Raw genomic sequence first — 18324 nt, 5'->3', positions numbered from 1 at the left:
CATATGGACGGGAAGAATGCTTAGCTGTGAATATCGGGGATGGGTATTATCCAAACCCAGCCACCAGCACATCACCTTTTCAAAGGCTCCAAATCCACTACAAATTGCTTCTGAATGACAATGGGAATTTCTTGCCTTTCACAAAGCTCCTCATATTAGCATCTTTATAGGAATAAACTAGCTAATTTCTCCAGTTGGAGGGCTGGTCTGGGGAATCCCTAATTCCAATTAGATGGATATACATCAGCAACCCCAATACTTGTGGCGAGGCGGGGAAGGCTGATGTCTGCTCCGACAAGGGGCTCACCACCTGCCAAAGTCCAGATCCGAGACAAAGAGACGAGGAGCTCTCAGTCCCAACGCCTGCAGCAAAGCAAGGCATTGCAGGGATTGTGGGGTCCTTTTAATCCTCAGTTTGTTCATGGTGGCACTGGGCAACTCACAGGCACAGGGCGGGGAGGCTGAATCTGTGCTTGCAGGGATAGTGGAAAATCTGTGCCCTTTTCTGTTGTTCAGGTTCCTGTATGACAAATATACCTATGGCTAAGCCTGGCTGACTGACTGCCGCTGGACTGAAACATGTATGTACTAGAGTGAGATTTAGTCTGTCTGTCTGTCCACCCTGAACAACTGTGTGGCAACTTGTCATTAGGTTCAATGTCAGTATTTATCTTGAAAAATGACGAACAGGCTTTCCCCAGACCAAGGCCTGATGCCTTGCAGTTGGCAGTGTTGCAAAAGTGAAATTTCTTCTCTGGCACTAGCAATGAATTCCATAAAGAGAAAAGAAAAAAGAAGAGAAAATCCAAACTCTGTTAATACACATATCTGAAATCCCAGATGGTGAGAGGACATTTTCCCTTTATTTTTGTGTTAAGCTCTTGGATTTAACCCATACGGCTCGGTTGTCTAAGAGCACTGAACTCTCCATGGTGTCACTTGTGCGGGGAGGTCCCTTGTATTTTATTCTCTTCCAAGGTTGGATTCAGTAGAGGAATTCTGAAAATGTCTCTTCTCCGTGCCGAATAATCACATCCCCTGAAGGCAGAGCAGTGCAAGCTTTGACACCGTCTGTCCAACCACGGGAACAGGGTCATCCAAGCGGCTTTCCAGATACGAAGGGTACAGCCGCGGTGCGGGGGCCAGGGTCAGAGGAGTCTTGCAGCTGGACCTGGGCTGGGATGATTGCAAGAGGGACATGCGCGGGGGGCAGGACTTGGCAATTCGCACCCAGAGGGCAAAGCCGGAGACTTTAGAGTCTTAATAAATGTTGCATCTCTCTCCTTGAGCTCGGTGAAATTTGGGATGGGGACATCAAAGGAAAAGGACTCGTTTACAGCCACCTGTTCCCTGCTGATGGTGTCAGCTTTTGTGGCTGGAGGGGGAAGGCGGCGGGTATGGGCTGTTCTGGAGGAAAAAAGAGGCCTATGGGCACTATAACTGGAACCAACAGTAACGACCATAACCAACCGTGTTGGTGTGAGTCTCTCTGACTCGGGACGGTCACGGCTGCAGGGGGCATGGCCCGAGCGGCCCCATGGCTTTCATCTCACCACCGAGGCAAACACAACTCACTCTGTTTTGCTTTGCATTGGGTGCCCTGGAAAATCCTAGCGTATTTACTCTTCAGTGTCACCTTGGCTGGCAAAAGCTGTGGCACTTAAGAAACAGGCAAAACAGCAAGCACCTGTCAAGTTTCTGTCTCCGTGCTTCCCTGTCGATAACTGCTGACCCAGCTTCTCCTTTTGCTATTGCCTGAGCACAGCTTGCTGCCTTCATTGCCAAGCACCAGCCATACAGCACAGCCAGTTTGGTCCTCAGCTCATCCTCACTTCCACCAGGGGTTAATGGAAACAGGAGATGGGCTATCTAAATGCTAGCAAATATGGCTTGGCTGCAGGGGAGGCACATGTCAAAGGGCAGAAAGGAGAACAAGCCTGTGCACAGCCTAGGTGGCTGCTGCCACCACCTGCCCCAAGCCCCAAGGTGGGAACTTCTGCTGCACGACTCTTTTCCTCCCGGTAAAGGTGTCACCCTTCATCTAGGTTGTGCTTATTTGAGCTAAAATAATGAATCATTCTATTTGTTAGGCGGTTTCTTCTCTCCTAGAGAACTGGCTTAGGAAGCTCACATGGATGCAAGGAGTTGCCTCCTTCTAGCTTTTTTCTGACACAGAGGCACAAGGGTTTCTGGTGAGGGGGGGATTTGGCCCCGCTTATGCAGAGCACTGTGCGTTAGCTGGCCATCGCCCAAACCACCTGGCCACCTTCACGCCCAGCGGGACACACATTACACAGCTCAGGGTGTTTGAATCATGGTGCTTCTTGTTTTGATATCATGAATGAGCCCTGCTAAGGACCTGTTTATGGTAGATACATTATATTTTGGAATTGTTTCACAAGCTACGGATATGCAGCCATTGCTGGGGTGGGATGGGGGAGCTTTGACTGGACCAGAGGATTTTCTGTCCCCTGCAAGTGCTCTTACCCCAAGTATCAGCTATCTTTCAGTAGTGCTATAGTCGTGGGACTAACATGCATTAGGAGTTTCTGTTTTCATCTCTCTCAGGGAGGATCAAATGCAGTGAAATATCCCATTTTGCTGGTTGCTTTTTGAAAAATGTACGGTATGTGTTAATGTTAGAAAAGCAAGGTCAAAGGAACAGGAGCATAGGACATAGGACTGGAAAAACCCTCTTAGGACACTGAGTTCAGCCCATGTTATCGTAGTCCTATTTGCAAACTGTTTTAAAATGAGTGCAGTTGTTTGCTCTCAGCACATCTACTGCAAGGCTGTTTCCAAACCACAGATGTTTCCTGGGAAGAAATGTGGAAGGAAAGCTGTTGGTCTTGTGATCCCTTGTGCATTAATGAAGGTCCAACCTCTGCACCAACTCGGCGAGCCTCCTGTACCCACAAGCATTATTCTTACTGGGGAGGTTCCCACTGCACCCAGGGAACAAAAGATGTTCCTTGGTCATGTTCATCCAGGAATTGTAGGTTGGTCTTTTGGGGCTGAGGTCAAGGTGACTATGACCTTGAGTTGAGTGCTGACTGCCTAGCTGACTGCCTAGCACAGCAGGGGAACAAGGCAGCTCACAAAGACTCCCTGGCTGATGGTGCCTCAGATATGGCTCCTCTTGGCTTTCCCCTCCCTCAAATTCACCCTCCTCCCCGCTGCTGGATGGTGGCAGCACTGGGGTTGATCAGCTTGCGTCCAGAGAGGGTTACACCTTCCTCAGAGCAGATGTAAACACTTTATGTGCATTAGCAGCAACTGGAGGTGACCACAGTGGAGTGGACTGGGGTTGCTCACCTGTCGTATGATTTAAGTGAGCCCTGCACTGAACAGAGCAAATGGGAAAGTTATAAACCCCTTTCAAGAAACAGATTTACAAAGACAGGAGCTGCTTTACAAGCAGTGGAGTGAAATTAGCGGTAGCAACAGCAGAAACATTGTTTTTGTGGTGAAGAAAACATTGTGTGGACAACGCCAATATAGCTTAACCAGCTTCCTGCAGGAATATTTTGAACAGTTTGTTTCACATTCGCTTTTGGCATAGTCTGCCAGCCATATTCTTTTCCTTAATGATTTTAGCTAAGCTGGTGATTTTTTCAAAAGCCAGGCTCTCAAACCCAATGTTGCTGCTGAATCAGAGGCAGCTTTGCCAGAACTGTCTGAATTCAAACCTGACTACAAGCTCTTTCCAGCCTGCCCTGGACCAGAGATGATGTCCCACCCAAGTCATCAACCACGGACAGCATGAGGAATGCAATGGACGTGGTTCTTCAGTGCCTGAGCAGGACGTGCCATGGCAGTACTAACCGCTCGGCTGTGGGCCCAGGGAATGATGGGAAGGCACAGGTTATATTATATCTTCCTTCCTGAGTGATGTTGGCTCCAGCTCCCTCATCCTGAAAGTTTTTAAGGTCTGGTACACTATGGGATTAAAATTCACCTGGGAGGACAGTTCAAGGGTAGATGTGACCTGGAACAGGGGCACGGGAGCAAACTGCCTAGTGCTCTGGGGGACAAAATGAAGGAAGTAAAATGAGAGGCAGAAGGATGTTGTGGGGATGGAGTACAATCCCAAAGCAGCCCAGAAGGCAGACAGGGCTATGAGGAGGCAGGGAAACTATCCACATCAGCATTTGTCAGGACACCATGATTAGCAGCCATGACCCTAATCTTGGGAGATTTCCATTCTCATAGTCAATAATGCACCAGCAGAAAGGAGGGAGGGACCTAAAGCTGAATTTTCCGGCTGCTAGTTATGAGGATTTCATTGCATTTATGTTGGAATCTCCTGCTGTTACATTTCAGTCCTGTTACAATTGTATTTCTTAGAATATAGCTAGTATGAGAATGGAGGAGCATTAACAGAATTCCCCCTGTAGAACAGACTCCTTTTCCAAATGGGCAGTTTATCTATTGCCTGTTCTTAGCAGCAGACTTTTGGAAGGCAAGCAACTTTCTCCTCTTTAAAAGGACTTGGGAAAAAAAGTCCATCATTTCCCGGCAGAATTTTTTCTGAGGGAGATATTTTTATGCCTGGCTAAGAAGAGACAAAAAGGTCAAAGAAAATTAAAATCACATGCTCAGAACATTTCAGGGCAGGTGTTTTTCTTGAGTCAGAATTCAGTTTGTGAAGGGTGTATCCCTGGATTTATGCTCCTCCTAACATTTCACCTGTTGCATTAGTACTGGAGGACAAATGATTTCATAACCCAGGCGGCCTGGTTTATTTGGACCCAACTCAACAACTTTGCTTCAAATGCATTGCAATTTTTACAGCTAGACCAAAGCCCAAGACAAGCACTCCAGTCCGGCTACTCGTCGTTGCATTTCACTTGGCATGTAGGCTACGGATGAGGAATGCTCAGAATTTCCTTTTCCACCCTGTCAGATCCTCTGTCTTGAGCCTGGCCCAACCCCAAGAGCACAACGGATGCAGCTGGAGAAGGGCAGGTCCAATCTTGCTGCTAAGCTGGGAGACTCCAGTGACACTTAACCTCCTCTGCTGCATGAGCAGCCAGCAGCTGGAGGTGGGTGCTAATAAGTGAAAGAGCATCAGCTGCTGCCTGTTGAAATGGGTCATTGGTGAAGGAAGAGGAATTTCTTGCTCAGGCTGGAGGAGGTAGTGTGGGCTGGGGTTTTCATGGGTGGAGAAGACTTTGACTCTGAGCAAAGCTGGTCTTTGTGTCTCTTGAATGCTGCACTGGTGTTGGTCTGCCTGAACAGGTAATGGGACCATGGGGTCTCCCCTGCCCGCTAGGATTGTTGCCAGGAGTCTTGTCCCACTGTGAAAACTGACTGCAAGTAACTGTAATGTCTTAGAATCAGCAGGGAACTTTGAGCTACCAAATAATGAGCCTAATTAATCCCTTAGGTCACTCCAGGAAAGGAATCAGGAAGGAACATGAGCCCTTTGGGGCATGTCCTCTTTGCAGAGGCACTTACACTCTGTGAGACAGTGAGGCTCTCCCAGAGGTCTGTAGCTGGCCTTTGTTGCAATGGGAGCTGTAAATGTAGGATCAAGTTCTGTCTTATCTCATCTCTAAAAGTTATTTTTTTTGGCCTAGAATGGAACACTGACTAGCTTTTTCTTTTTTTTTTTCTGTAAAACAGCTGTGCAGCAAAGATGGAATTGAATGAGTCCCTTTCCCTTGAGCTTAGAAACAACTCAAGGTGGGTAGAAAACTGCTACTGCATCGCTGACACAGGAGTAACAGTAGCTCACACCACGTTTAAAGAAACCAGGTTTTGATCACCAGTAATGGTGGCTGTACTGGTCAAAGTTATCTTTACTGCATCAGGAAAACAAGTTTCCTCCCAGGGATACTGCTAGGAAATGAAGGTGGTTTGTGTGTGGTGATGGGGAGATTGGTTGTCTTTGGGTGTTTTCTTTATTTGTTTACTCATGCTGGACTATCCCAAGAAATGGGAATGTGCAAATTACTGGAAGATTTCAAAAGGCACTGGAAAATATGTCTCTCCTTGGACTGTAGCGATCCCTTATTTGGAGGACAGTACCTTGGGAATAGTCTGTAATGAAATTTGTTGTTTGATTAGTTTTCATTTCATTTATGTATTTAATTTTACTTAAACAGTTAAAGACTGCTCAGGTTATGAGGGAACTTCCTTTATTTTTTTTCTGTTTATTTCTTTATCTTGGAGTTCTTGGGCTGATGAGCTTTCTGTCCTGATTTTGTTAGGAGGTCTTCCTCAGCTGTTGAGAAGCAGGATGCCTAATAATGTTTGTTAACTTAACCAAAATATTAACAAAGACCTCTTATAAACAAAGTGCTTGCAAGGTGTTTGAATGAAATAACTGCTAATAAATCCTAGGTGTCTAAAGCAGAAACTTCTTAATCATTCAGCTTTGTGTTCTTAGTGATACCATTATTTTCCTATTCATTAACAATACATATTTCTCACTTTTAGCATTAAAAATCAAAGACAAATCAAAAGCCATTTCTGGACAGAAGTCTTTCAGGCTTCTCTTTGCAGTGACAAAGAATCTAATCTTAATTCCCTTCCCTTCATTTTGTTCATGCCTTCTGTTTTCTGATCATCTGCAAGAAACGAATGGGGCCTCTTGGCCAATTATGTAGGGCTGGATTTAGTTTAACCCAAAGCAATCATCAGTTCCCTGTCATTAGATCGGGGTCACAACAACTCTGGAAATGTTTTTTCCTTGTCTCTTCCCGCCCGTTACTACAATGCAAAAGGGTTCAGTTGTCTTTCCTCTAGAGAGATCAGTAGCAGCACGCAGAACAAGTGCTGTACTAATGAAATCCGGTCTTGGTTTAATCTAAAGAGGAATTTTCCTTATGAAACGACGCGTTTGTTCAGCGACCCCCAGTGCAGAACTGCTGTGGGGACAGCTCAGCCTCTGGCACAGCCTGGGGACTTGACCACAAGCAACAGTATCTCTGTGCCTGCGTCAGCCCCAGCTTCTAACGCATCGCTGGCTGTGACGAATGAAGGATAGGACGAAGGGGGAAATGTAACTCGGGTCTCCCTGTATCATCAGGAATAGCTTTGTAATATGGACAGACACTGCAGTGGCGTCTTATAGCCCTTTTCCACGTGCTGGGATGCTGAACAGGGGAGGAAGGCTGCTCTGCTGGTTGGGCTGCCCATCTGCTGCATGGCAGACTGTTGCAGGACCCTGGGCAGTTCACCTAGTCTGTGCATGCCTCACTTGCTCATCTGTAGAAAGCAGGTGAGAGCAGGGCCCTACCTTACTGGTGTGCTGTGTGGAAAATTCCCTCCAAGACTCTGAAGCAGCGATGCAGGATGTACAAAATGGACGGCATTTGGAGTGTTTCCTTATAGAATAATCGGAGGAAGTCATTGTATTAAATATCCATTTGTGTCATTAGTCTTTTATTTGGTGCTTTGTCCAGACATCCTGTTTGCTTCCCCTCTGAAGTAATGAATGTGCTTCCTTTGTGCAGGGTCCACTCCAAAGCTTCCATGTAAAAGCAAGGCACCTAACTCAGATCTGTTGTGTAGCTGATGGACAGAGGCATCTCCAGATTCAGTTCATGTGAGAAGCTTCAGGATAAAGCTAAACTAGCGTCCATCATGGGCTGCCCTTAAAACCACTCTGTTTCGACCACCCTACCCAGAGGGGACGAGGGGTTACAGTTGTCTGCTCCCTATAGTACAAGGGTGAGGTTTCTGGCATCTGAGACCTCACATCGTTCTGTTGGGACGTTACAGCAACATCAGTCCGGCTGGTTCAGAGAGCTGATCCAGCTCCCAGGCACACAGCAAATACTTTCCAATGTATGGGATTATGGGTCAGCATCAAATGCAAAGAGTTGGGACTTCTCAGTCTCCTCTAAACCTGGGAAGTGGCAAGCCACTCCACAACTCCCCCTTCCTCCTTTTAGTTCCCACTGAGAAAGCTCTTGCTGCCTTTTATGCAGAAATGATCAGGATCTAGCTACCTGTTTGCAGTAATTTTCTTGTATCTGCAACCTAGGTCATTCTCAGGGACTGAACCTGGGATCTCCACAGCTAGTTACAAATGCATCTCTGTTTCCAGATCCATGTCTGGGAGAAGGGATGGAGCTTCTGCACGTGGGACCTGGAGGTGGAGGCATGACATATAGCCGTGTCCAAAGTACACATAAATATTATGAAGAATGCTATGTCAGCATGAGAAATTCTGCCCCAGGAAACAACTGGAGGGGTTGCATAACCCCTTCAAATGCCTCTTCATGATCAACTACTTGCCTCTGTCACTAGTAAGTGTGCTTCTTTTTTGCTGTGGGGTTGGGGAAGGGTTAATCAGGGAAGCACGGCCCCTAAGGACCAGGATTGTTGTTCCATGCAAATTGGCTTGTTCTTGTTTCTTCTATTGATCGCAATCACTCAGAGCTGTGCCTGTAACAAACTGCCTTAAATCATTGCAATCATAATAAACGCACCTTGGTAAATAATGCATGAGATGTCCATAAGCCTATATTCATTAGGAGGAAGATGCACATACAGCATGGTAATCATCTGGGCTCAGATTGGGGGCTTGGTGAGCTGGATTGAGATGTAGTAGTTGCTAGGGATCCGCCCTGAAACTGAGTTGCCTTTCAGACAAGGTCTTCAGCCCTACAAGATGATGGAAATAAAGACAGGCTCACTTTCACATTCATGAATTTTGCACGAGATGTTTCAAGTGCCTCCAAGATTCACAGCATAATACAGGTTGGGTGAAAGTGGGTTTGTGGTGAGACTCCAAATAGCATAATAGCAAGGCATCACAATTAATAGCCTTTAATATATCTTAGTGACAACCAAACACACAGTGGGTAATAAGTTTCTCTGTGAAAGCCTCATAGCTAAGTTAATGGTCTGGATATCAGAAGCCCTTGTTCTAAAATGCAAATTTAAAAAAAAGAAAAAAAGCTTTGTTTTCCTTTTGTCTTCTGAGGAGCAGAGTGGCCTTAGAGCACGGAGCTTCTTTAAGGCAACTCCTCCTGCACAAACTGGAGGTTGGTGTAGTCCTTGGCCAGACCTCACAGCAGGGCAGGATCAGGTGCCGTAGCATTCATTGCAAAGTTTCCAGTGCAAATTGCAAGGAAAATTAGATAGGCAGTACTTCTTTTCCCCTCCTTTTGTCCCAGGGAGATTTTCTTGCTAAATAACACCGATAAGGACAATTTGGCTTTTGTATGGTTATAAGAGATGGAAGTGGTGGCAGAAGCATTCCTGAGATTATATCAGACAGCTGCAGATGGCAATGGGTCATTTCACTCCATTATGGTTTCTGGCAGGTGAGTATTAAAGGGTGTGTGATGGCATCGTTTCTCAGCAATGACTTCATTGACTGTCTAAACAAACAGCTGTTCCTCACCAGGTGCAAAGAGCCTTCTATTTGTCTTCCTTCCATGAAGGGAAAAGAAATACCTAAAGTGAAAATAGCACTAACAGGTTGTGTCTGCTTTACAGCTGTGGTGGTCTCTGCCTCACTGCAAAACAGCCTTGACATGAGCTGTGGCAGTGAAAACTTGCTTCCTCATGCTCAGCCCTGGTGGTGTGCCTTTGCGGTCTCTGGTAAACTGAGTCAGAGTTTGAACCATGGCCTCTAAAGGCAAAAGGCTAATACCTTGCCTCCTTCTGTGCTACTGAGCCCCCTTTGCTTTCCTGAGGCAGTGTACTAACTTTGTTTATGCTTTGCAGTAGTGATTTCCCAATGAATGAAATGAGAAAGCACTGCTTAGTGCATAGTGATAATGCAAAGGCTGCTGGAGTATTTGCTCTGTGATATTCAGCAAACACATTGCAAAGGAAGTTCAGCAAAATCCTGGACGAAAGGAGAGGGCAATCATAAAAGAACTGAAAAACTCATTACGTTCAGTTATGGTCCCAAATTTAATTCTGGTAAATTTAGTAGGGCTCCTCCCCTGCCCAGCCACTTGGCCCACAGGAAAAATCCATTTCAAGTAGGTTTCTCTGAAACCTCAAGACACCATGTGGAGGTATTAGCCACATAAAGGGTTACTTATTCATAGAAAGCCCTACAGATACTGCAAAAGCTTGTACAGATTACTTTAGGTGAAACTTTAATGCTGGATGTAAAAAGGCTTGGAAAATCCAGGCTGCAAAGAAGAGCTAGAGATAGTTAAAGTCATAAATAGTTCTCAACTAATGAGAAAAATCCGGGGTGGGAAAGGGGGAGGGGAAACAGCTTCTTTTAAAGCAGATGAGGCAAATGTGTCTCCTAACATATTTTCTGCTCATAAAACTCTGCCTAGGTTTCTAGGTAACTAGGGGAGCTGTCCCAGGGCTGAGAAGTTTCTGAGGGTTTCCCCACACTTGCTAGATTTGAATAACTGAAAGAAAGTGCAGAATGTCAACTTTGTCTGACTTGGAGTGCAGCTTACACCTCTTCTGAGGCCCACTTGGATGTGAAGCAAACCTGAAAGTGGGGTGGTCTTTTGCATCTGGAGACCCTCTGTCAGGATCCGTGGAGCGTACGGCTAAGAGAGACTGTTATTAGGTTGTCTGGTCTGACCTCCTGGCTAGCTCCACTTAAATCATGGTTTTGTCATCTGCATTCAAGTTTCATCCTGGACTCCCAGGGCTGCTTGTCTTCTCTCAGAGCCCACCTCCGTTTGACAGAGTTAGCAGGTTCTGCTGAAAGCTACACACGTGGGGTGTGCTGCTCTGGCTGTGTGCTTGTAAAGGCCTGCACTCAAGGGCTGAACTGCTTCAGCAGGCAGTTTTTCCAGCCCCACAAGTGATCCCAAAGTCATGGGGCGTTTCAGTGCTGAGCTCGTTCACCTGCTGAATGGGGACACGAAGCCTGACTGGCATTCATATGTCTGCTGATCCTGCCCTGGATTTTACTGTTCCTTTATCAGATGGCGGAGACACTACGGTGCACCTTTATGCAGATGGCTGGGATGTTTGTGGAAGCAATGTCTATTTTTTGCCCCCTTTTTCTGGCCATGTGTTCTTGCAAAAATGGATTCTTGGTTTCCTAGAGAAAACTGACAGTCTTTATGGGGTTCAAGTCTTTTCTATTGCATAAGCCCATTGCTATTTGAAAACTACAGACTCTTAGAATAAACTTACATAAAGAGAAAAACCTCAAGACCTGTAAGTCATCTGCTTAAAGGCAAAGCCCCAGTCCGCAGTACTGAAAAGGTCACCTGTGCTCTCCACACATTGGTTTTATTTCTAAATAACTTTTACTTTCTGGAAGGTCAAATTGTCTGTTGTTCTTGGGCTCAGCTTCAGCACTACCTATGGCCTCTCTGTGCTTTCCAATGAAGTAACAAGTTAGTTATCACAGGTACAGCAAGATGCAGGTAGGAGGATGGATTTTTTTTCCTTGCTGGCCATGTTTCCCTGAAGGAATAGACCGTGTCCACAAGCAGTGGGGGAATAAGCAAGGAACAGGGCTCCTTCCTCCTCCCACCATGGAGGGATGGAGCCAGGAGTGACCAGCAATCCTGTAAAATCCTTCCTGCAGACAGCAGAAGTCAGATTCTTCTCACAGGTGAACGTGTCACGAATGTTTCAAGGCTTATATTTCTGACTGGGATACTTGGAAGCTTTGGCGGTTTCATTTTGCTGAACTTGATAAAATCAGCATGCATAACTGAACTTTATTCAAGCCTGCTGAGTACAGAGAATTTAGGATGGAAAACTTACCTTCCTTGGAGCTTCCAAAGGGAGCTCTAGATTTTAAAGGAGATGGAATGAGAGCAGTTTTTGCAGAAAGGATGAAAAAATAAGAATCAAAATGGTAATAAGATCATTTTTATAGGCTTCATCAACTTCCATGAACTGAATACTGAATGCTCTTACTATAGAACCTGATAGGATGGTCAGCCCCTGTTCCGTGACAAGTTCCAAAGCAACAGACCCCATAGAAAACAATTATTTCCTGTTAAATTCCTTAGGGCTTTTCTAGAAGGCTCCAGCAATGTGCAAGGACAGGAAAGTATGCAGCACAATTTGTGTGTGTGTGGGTTTTTTGTTTTGTTTTTTTTGGATTCACCATGCAAGTTTTGGGTTATGATCCAAAAGTTTCTGCCTCAGTGTTTCTCATTCTTTATACCCTCATTTACTTTGCTCCTTTTTTTATCCTATCCTGTTTCTTATACTTTCAGTACAGGACTGAGATGCTCCTCCTCATTCTCATAGATCCTATGCCATTTGTCTTGTCTTCACGCAAGTCCCTCCTTGTGTCTTGAATAAGACTCTCATACTTGTAGGTGATAAGCTTAGCACACACTGCTTTGCTTCCTGTTTCTTTTCCCTTTTCACTCCTTATCGCTGCAATTATTTGGGATAAAGTGCTGCACACTAGCACTGATTCAAACCTAGAGAACTGGGTGGGGAGGAAGGAAGACAGTTCTGCTGGGACTACTGGTTTTGAGTATTTCTCTCTGACTCTTTGAGAAAATCAGGATTACCCCAATTATTGCACCAGAAACAAAAGTTCAGATCCAGTTCAGATTCCAGCTAAGCCATAATGTGAACACAGGCTCCAACAGGATGAATGTTTGGTTTATGTGGGACTTTCTCCAGACTGGCTCCCCCATCTTTACTGAGATTAAGACCAGATAACACAGTGTGTGAAAGAGAATCTGCTACAAGTGGCATCATTGCTGCCTACCGAACCAGTAGAGGGTTCTAACTAATTATAAACTGAATCTCAAGTCAAGGGAAGGCTCAAATGGCAGATTCATGTGGGTTAAGTGCACTAGTGTTGTTTTGCACACGAGGCCCTTCTCGGCCCAGGTAGCAGACTTTACAGGCTAGCCATTGCTGTTAAAAAGCAGCTATAGAGAAAATAAACAGCCAGCTGATCGTTCCCACAGTACAAAGCGACCTCAGGCTGAAGAAGATTCAGATACTTTTCCTGTTTGCAGCCGGTGCTCTGGTGAGCGGACAGGGATGCTGAAAGGACAATGACACAGATATCATTTACTGCGGTGATTGAATTTAATATTACTCATGTGCCCATGCAAACTGGCGACCACATAAGGTGCACACGCAGTGTGCATACCCTTTCCGCAGGCAGAGGAAGGCCAGCTGCTGATGTATGTGGAAATGGGAAGTTCGCAGGAAGGAAATGACATGTGCCTGCTTCCAGAGGGTCAAGCATGCAAAGACTGTACGGCTAAATACAGCTGTGACAAAAGCTCTTGGTAAGTACATTGAAAGAGAGGAAACGTTCTGCCGATGCGAAGGTCAGGTGTGACTGCAGAGGCAGAGAAAGCTCATGACATCTCAGGGTTAACACAGGCTGCTGCTCTTTGCAGACACAAGCTGCTCTTGCAGTAGAGACTAGAAGGAGCTGTAAATGAAATCCAACAAGCTACGCAGGTGAAAAGTACTCTGTGAAGAGAAAAGATTGTTTTATTGATCAATGTCTGCAGAGGGCTGTCTAGAGAACTAATTTCAGACCAATCTTTGAGGACTGGGACTAGCCAGTTGCCTTCACTGGTAGAGATGTTAGGCAATCCCAGCAGTTGTTGCTGCTTCTTTGCCATGCGTCATTTGCTGTAGCTGTTCTCCTGGGTCTTGCTTCTCATAGCTTCATCCTAATGACTGATATCTGCTTCCTGATGTGCCCGTCCTAGTTTCTGCTCCCAACCAGTATGCCAACTACAGCAGGTCATCCTTCATAACACAAACTTCCCTCCAAAAAGCCAGGGAGCTTGTACTATGGTCTGGTGTAACTGAGCCTGTCTTCTGATTATGCTCTTACCTCACTCTTGGTTTGGCACACCTTTGTTATCTCTCATTTTTTGGCATGACTCCGGAGCATATCTCCAGCATAGGTTTGTGGCTTGGTACAGCCCTAGATTTGTTTCCTGCTATCTGCTACAAAACTAATTCTAGTTTGACTCTAACCACTTAGAAAGACTACCTGCATCCTTGTCTAGATTACCTGATAGTTTGAAGCCCACAGGAACTGCTAATACCTGCTCAGGGATTTAGCAGAGGCTGACCTGTGCTGCTTGTGTGTGTGCTGCTGTACGTTCTGTACATCACCCTCAGCCTAAACCCATTCTTTTGTCTTCAGATCTATTTTATTCCCCTACCAGACACTCTCTGGGAGGACAGATATAAATTAAAAGCAAATTATGCAACCTGATATTATCAGTCATCAGACACTCATCTCTGCCACCTACCTTGGATAAATGAAACCACCATCATATCTGAGTACAGACTATGGAAAAGCAGAATGTATGTGTGTAGTGCTTGAAGGTCAAAACACTTGGACGCTGTATCCATCATGTATTTGGGCAGATTTTGAATAGTGCTGTATCGAGCAACTGCCTTTTCCTTTGCAGTCACGCTTGGAAATGCTGGCAATTTCAGCTGACAGCTATTGGATCAAAAAATAGAAGCGATGGCATGAAATTCCCTTCAGAGCGAAGACAAATGACTTGCACTTTTGTTCACTCTACCGAGTACCTCATGTAGTCTGGGAACTGCTTTCCATTAGAGGAAATATTCTCTGCTGTAGCCTGTGCTGCAGGTGCACAGACCTTTAAAGAAAGCTAACAACCAGGCAAGGAAATTCATACAATAGGGTGTAGGATACTCATTCCTTTTTCTATTGTAAGGAATGGGGTGCACAGCTCTCTTCTTTGCATTATTAGCTACATTATCCTCTCGTTCCCTGTGAGCTCAGCTGCGAATCAGTGTTGGCCCCTTCTTATTTCTTACTGCTCTTTCACCCATGAGGGATCTGGTGTCTTTGGGTTCATCTAACATGGCTCGCTCCATCCATCTGGCCATCCCCCTCCTCCCTTGCCCAGCTGGAGTTTGCCATCACCTGTGTCAATGCTGCTCCCTGTTAAGTATACACTTCCTGAACTTTGAAAGACTCCAGACACTAACATCAGACTGTTCCAGGAGCTGTGCTGCAATTGGCTTGGTGCTGTTTATTGTCCCAAAAGGCACACTCTAATTGTAGGAGTTTAGCGAGCTCACGCTGACTGAAGGGCTTGGCTGCAGACTCCTGTTTCAGCAGAGATAGCTGAACGCTGTGAGGGTCCAACAACCATTCTCTCCTGCTTTCTTCCACACGTGGATCTTCTGTTTCAGGACAAGATATAGGTCTGACTACTCAGTGTGAGCTCTCACAAGGCTTATGTGGGCTTTCTCATCCCTCATTCCTCTCTGCCTGCTTTTTTCTTAGGAGTGGTGTGGGCCTAGCTGGAGATCCTGCCGTGGAGATCGTAGCTGCGGTTAGTGGGATGCCCCCATTCTCACGCTTCTGTCTTATTCTGTGTAGAGCTGAAGAATTAAATATTCCTCAGAAGCCCCACTGTCTTCACTGGATTCCCTCAGAAGGATGTGGCCAGGAGAGTCCTGAAGCTGGATGCCTTCCCATGACCAGGTATAAAACTAGGAAACTGACTGAGGATGCGGAGAGCTAATGGAAAATATGAGTGAGCTCAGGAGTTGAGCTTGAGGGTCCAGCGGGGAGCATGGAGCAGGGGCACTGAAACAGGACTCTCTGCTTCTTGAGGCTAGAGATAGCCTCCTACATCAGTACGGTCTGCCCTGCATGAATACCTGCTAAGCATCCCTGTTCCCTATTTATTTGCTTATACACTGAGAAGCTGTCTTCACAGTATGTCTTGGTTCCTGGGGACTGAATTTCCATCCTCACATGTGTTTCTATGGCTGTGTGGCAGGAGCAAAAGCATATTTCTTCTGCTCAGTTGAGAAAAGCATCCAAGTACTGTCTCTTTCATCTGGCCAGAGAATGCTGACAGATGCAGTGGGTATGAAACACCCATATCATCTTTAAATCACCAATTTCTCTGTTCTCATGGATGTTCAGATAATACTGCAATAATTATCTGTGCAACTTTGAGGCGCCCTCTTCTCAGAGCTTAGATGCATCCGCTGCATTTCAGATTGCCTGGATAACTTCTCCAAAGACAAAATCAGCCCAAAAGTAAGGTTCGAGGAATATTACTGCATTTCCCAAGAGCACCCAGCTTTTGAAATGCCATCTCCTCAGGTATTAGAAGTTCTTGAAACTGAAGTAAACCAGATGATTAGTATCTTTAATCATATCATGGTAACTTAGTTGGGGAAAAGGCATCTCTATAATAAATCATCACAGGTGCATGAATGAAGTGTTGAAAATCAGCTGAGGGGAAAAGCATGTGGGGGAGACACGTCTGTGAGTGTGCTGAAAGGAAATGTTATCTCAGAAGCGCTCATTAAAAACTTGATTTAAATGTCCTGATTCAGATCCTATTTATTCCAGTGTAATCAGGAGTAGCTCTCCTGAAGCAAAGCCCATGCCAGGTGATAAGGCAATACCAGTTAATGGAGTTACAGCATGGTTGAGCGTATGAGAGCAGAATCAAACTAGCATGTTGAAATCCTTATTGTTTTGGAGCACACAGCAGTTTTAACTTGACCTTGTAAAAATCTATTTGAGAGAATTTTTTTGTCAATATTGAATGTAACCCCCCCCCCCCCCCGCCTTGTTGATTCAGCACCCTGCCCAGCTTTCACCATCAGCTAGTTAGTCCCATGTCTGCTATTTCTGAGATCCACCAACACTGCTTTGGCAAATTTTTGAGGCCGTTCACAAGTAGTCATTCAATCACTGTTCAAAATGCTTGTCTAATAACCCAGCAGCAAAGTAGCTTCCAGAGCTGTATGCTATTCCAGCAACTCCCTTTGCCAGCTAGAAATTATACTATTTTCCAATTTCATTATTACCTCTGTTTTTTATTACAGTATCATTAGAGTGAGAAAACTGGAAAGGAAGAGGGGATTGTATAATGCAGGAAATAGTGAATTAATACCTCTACCATATGATGGAATGGTGCAGAGCTGCGACAGCATCAGGAAAATTTAGAGCAAATAAAGAACATGCTAGCTGGATGAGGATGAGACTTCTGTGCTTGCTCTGTGGATTAGTAACTCACAAAAAAAACCCTCAAACCTATTTCTCAGAAATGCAAGATCTGCATTTTCTTTTTGTATGCGTATATGCATACTTGTGTATAAAGCCATCACATGGCTCTGGAATATGAAGAAAGGTTTTTATGGTACGTAGACGTGCTTCAGAGCATTGGCAAAAGCAGGCTGATGTATTGCCTGAGAAATCACGCTAGGACATTTCAAGGAACTACATACGATGATAAAGAATTGGCTATTCCTTATCACGTGGTTCTGTAGTGCTAAATTCTGGAAAGTGTTAGCACCTCTTGGGCACTTACAACTACCACCTTCAGTAGCCTAGGGTCTGAGTAGAAAGTGAAGTTCACAACAGTTAGAAATGTAGACGGGTTTGTCTTTTTTATTCTGAAAAGGTATATAGCACTAAATAACGAAAAACACCCTGTTTTTTTCTGTCACTTTTCAAAGGGCCTCTACGTTTTCAGGCTCACCAACCTTACGCTGACATACACAAATCAGAAAAATACCCAGTTATTTACTGTGCACCCTGAAATTTCTGATGGCACATGGAAATACATGGAAATGGCACCACTTACAGTTTTTGCAGTTGCTCAGACAAAAGCCTTTGGAAAATATATCCCTTAAAAATCCATTTTGTTTGTAGTAACACCAGAAAGTAATTAAATACTGGTACGCATCATTTTTATTTTGATGCTGTCTTTTGAAAGGTGAAGTGATTAGTTAGGTTAAACAACTATACAGTAGAAACTGTATGTACCTGTTATACAGTTGTCAGATCTCAATAAATGTGCTTTTAATAACAGCTTGTTATTCAGTTCACTGAGTTGCAAATAGATGCAAGTTTTAGAAACAACTTATTATTTACATATCTTCTGATCATTTCAGATGTCTGACAGCACTGCAATAAAGATGCCTCCTACTTGAGTAAATATCTTCAAGGGAGCTGCAGGAAAACTGATAGCAAGGGGAAAACGGAAGTGAACAGAAAGCACCAATGGACAAGGGACTACGATTTGAACATATAAAATCCAGATTATATATTCCTAGAGCTTCTTGAAGCTTTAAGCTCTTAACAGACTGTTGAGAGCAGAATGATCACTAACTTCCTGAGAGGAGACCATCTCTGGGGGCAGAGCAGCGTGACAAGTTGGGAAAGGATGCAAAGAAGCACTTTGCATCCACGTGAAACTGCAAGGAAAGATGGAGCGAAGCAGAATGGTGTGGCCTGACCTGGCACAAGTCTTCAACAAATTGCAAGAAACGCAACACTTGTTCAGCATGCTTCCTGCTGGGGATAGGAAAGACCAACACAGCGGAAGGAGATGACCCCCAGCAGTGCTTTAAGGGTCCAAAAGTTATAGAGCACAATTATGATTTAAATAAAAATGG

Source organism: Struthio camelus, chromosome 12 (genome assembly GCF_040807025.1).
Source record: "Struthio camelus isolate bStrCam1 chromosome 12, bStrCam1.hap1, whole genome shotgun sequence".
Taxonomy (NCBI): Eukaryota; Metazoa; Chordata; class Aves; order Struthioniformes; family Struthionidae; genus Struthio; species Struthio camelus.
Note: the sequence above shows the minus strand (reverse complement) of the source record.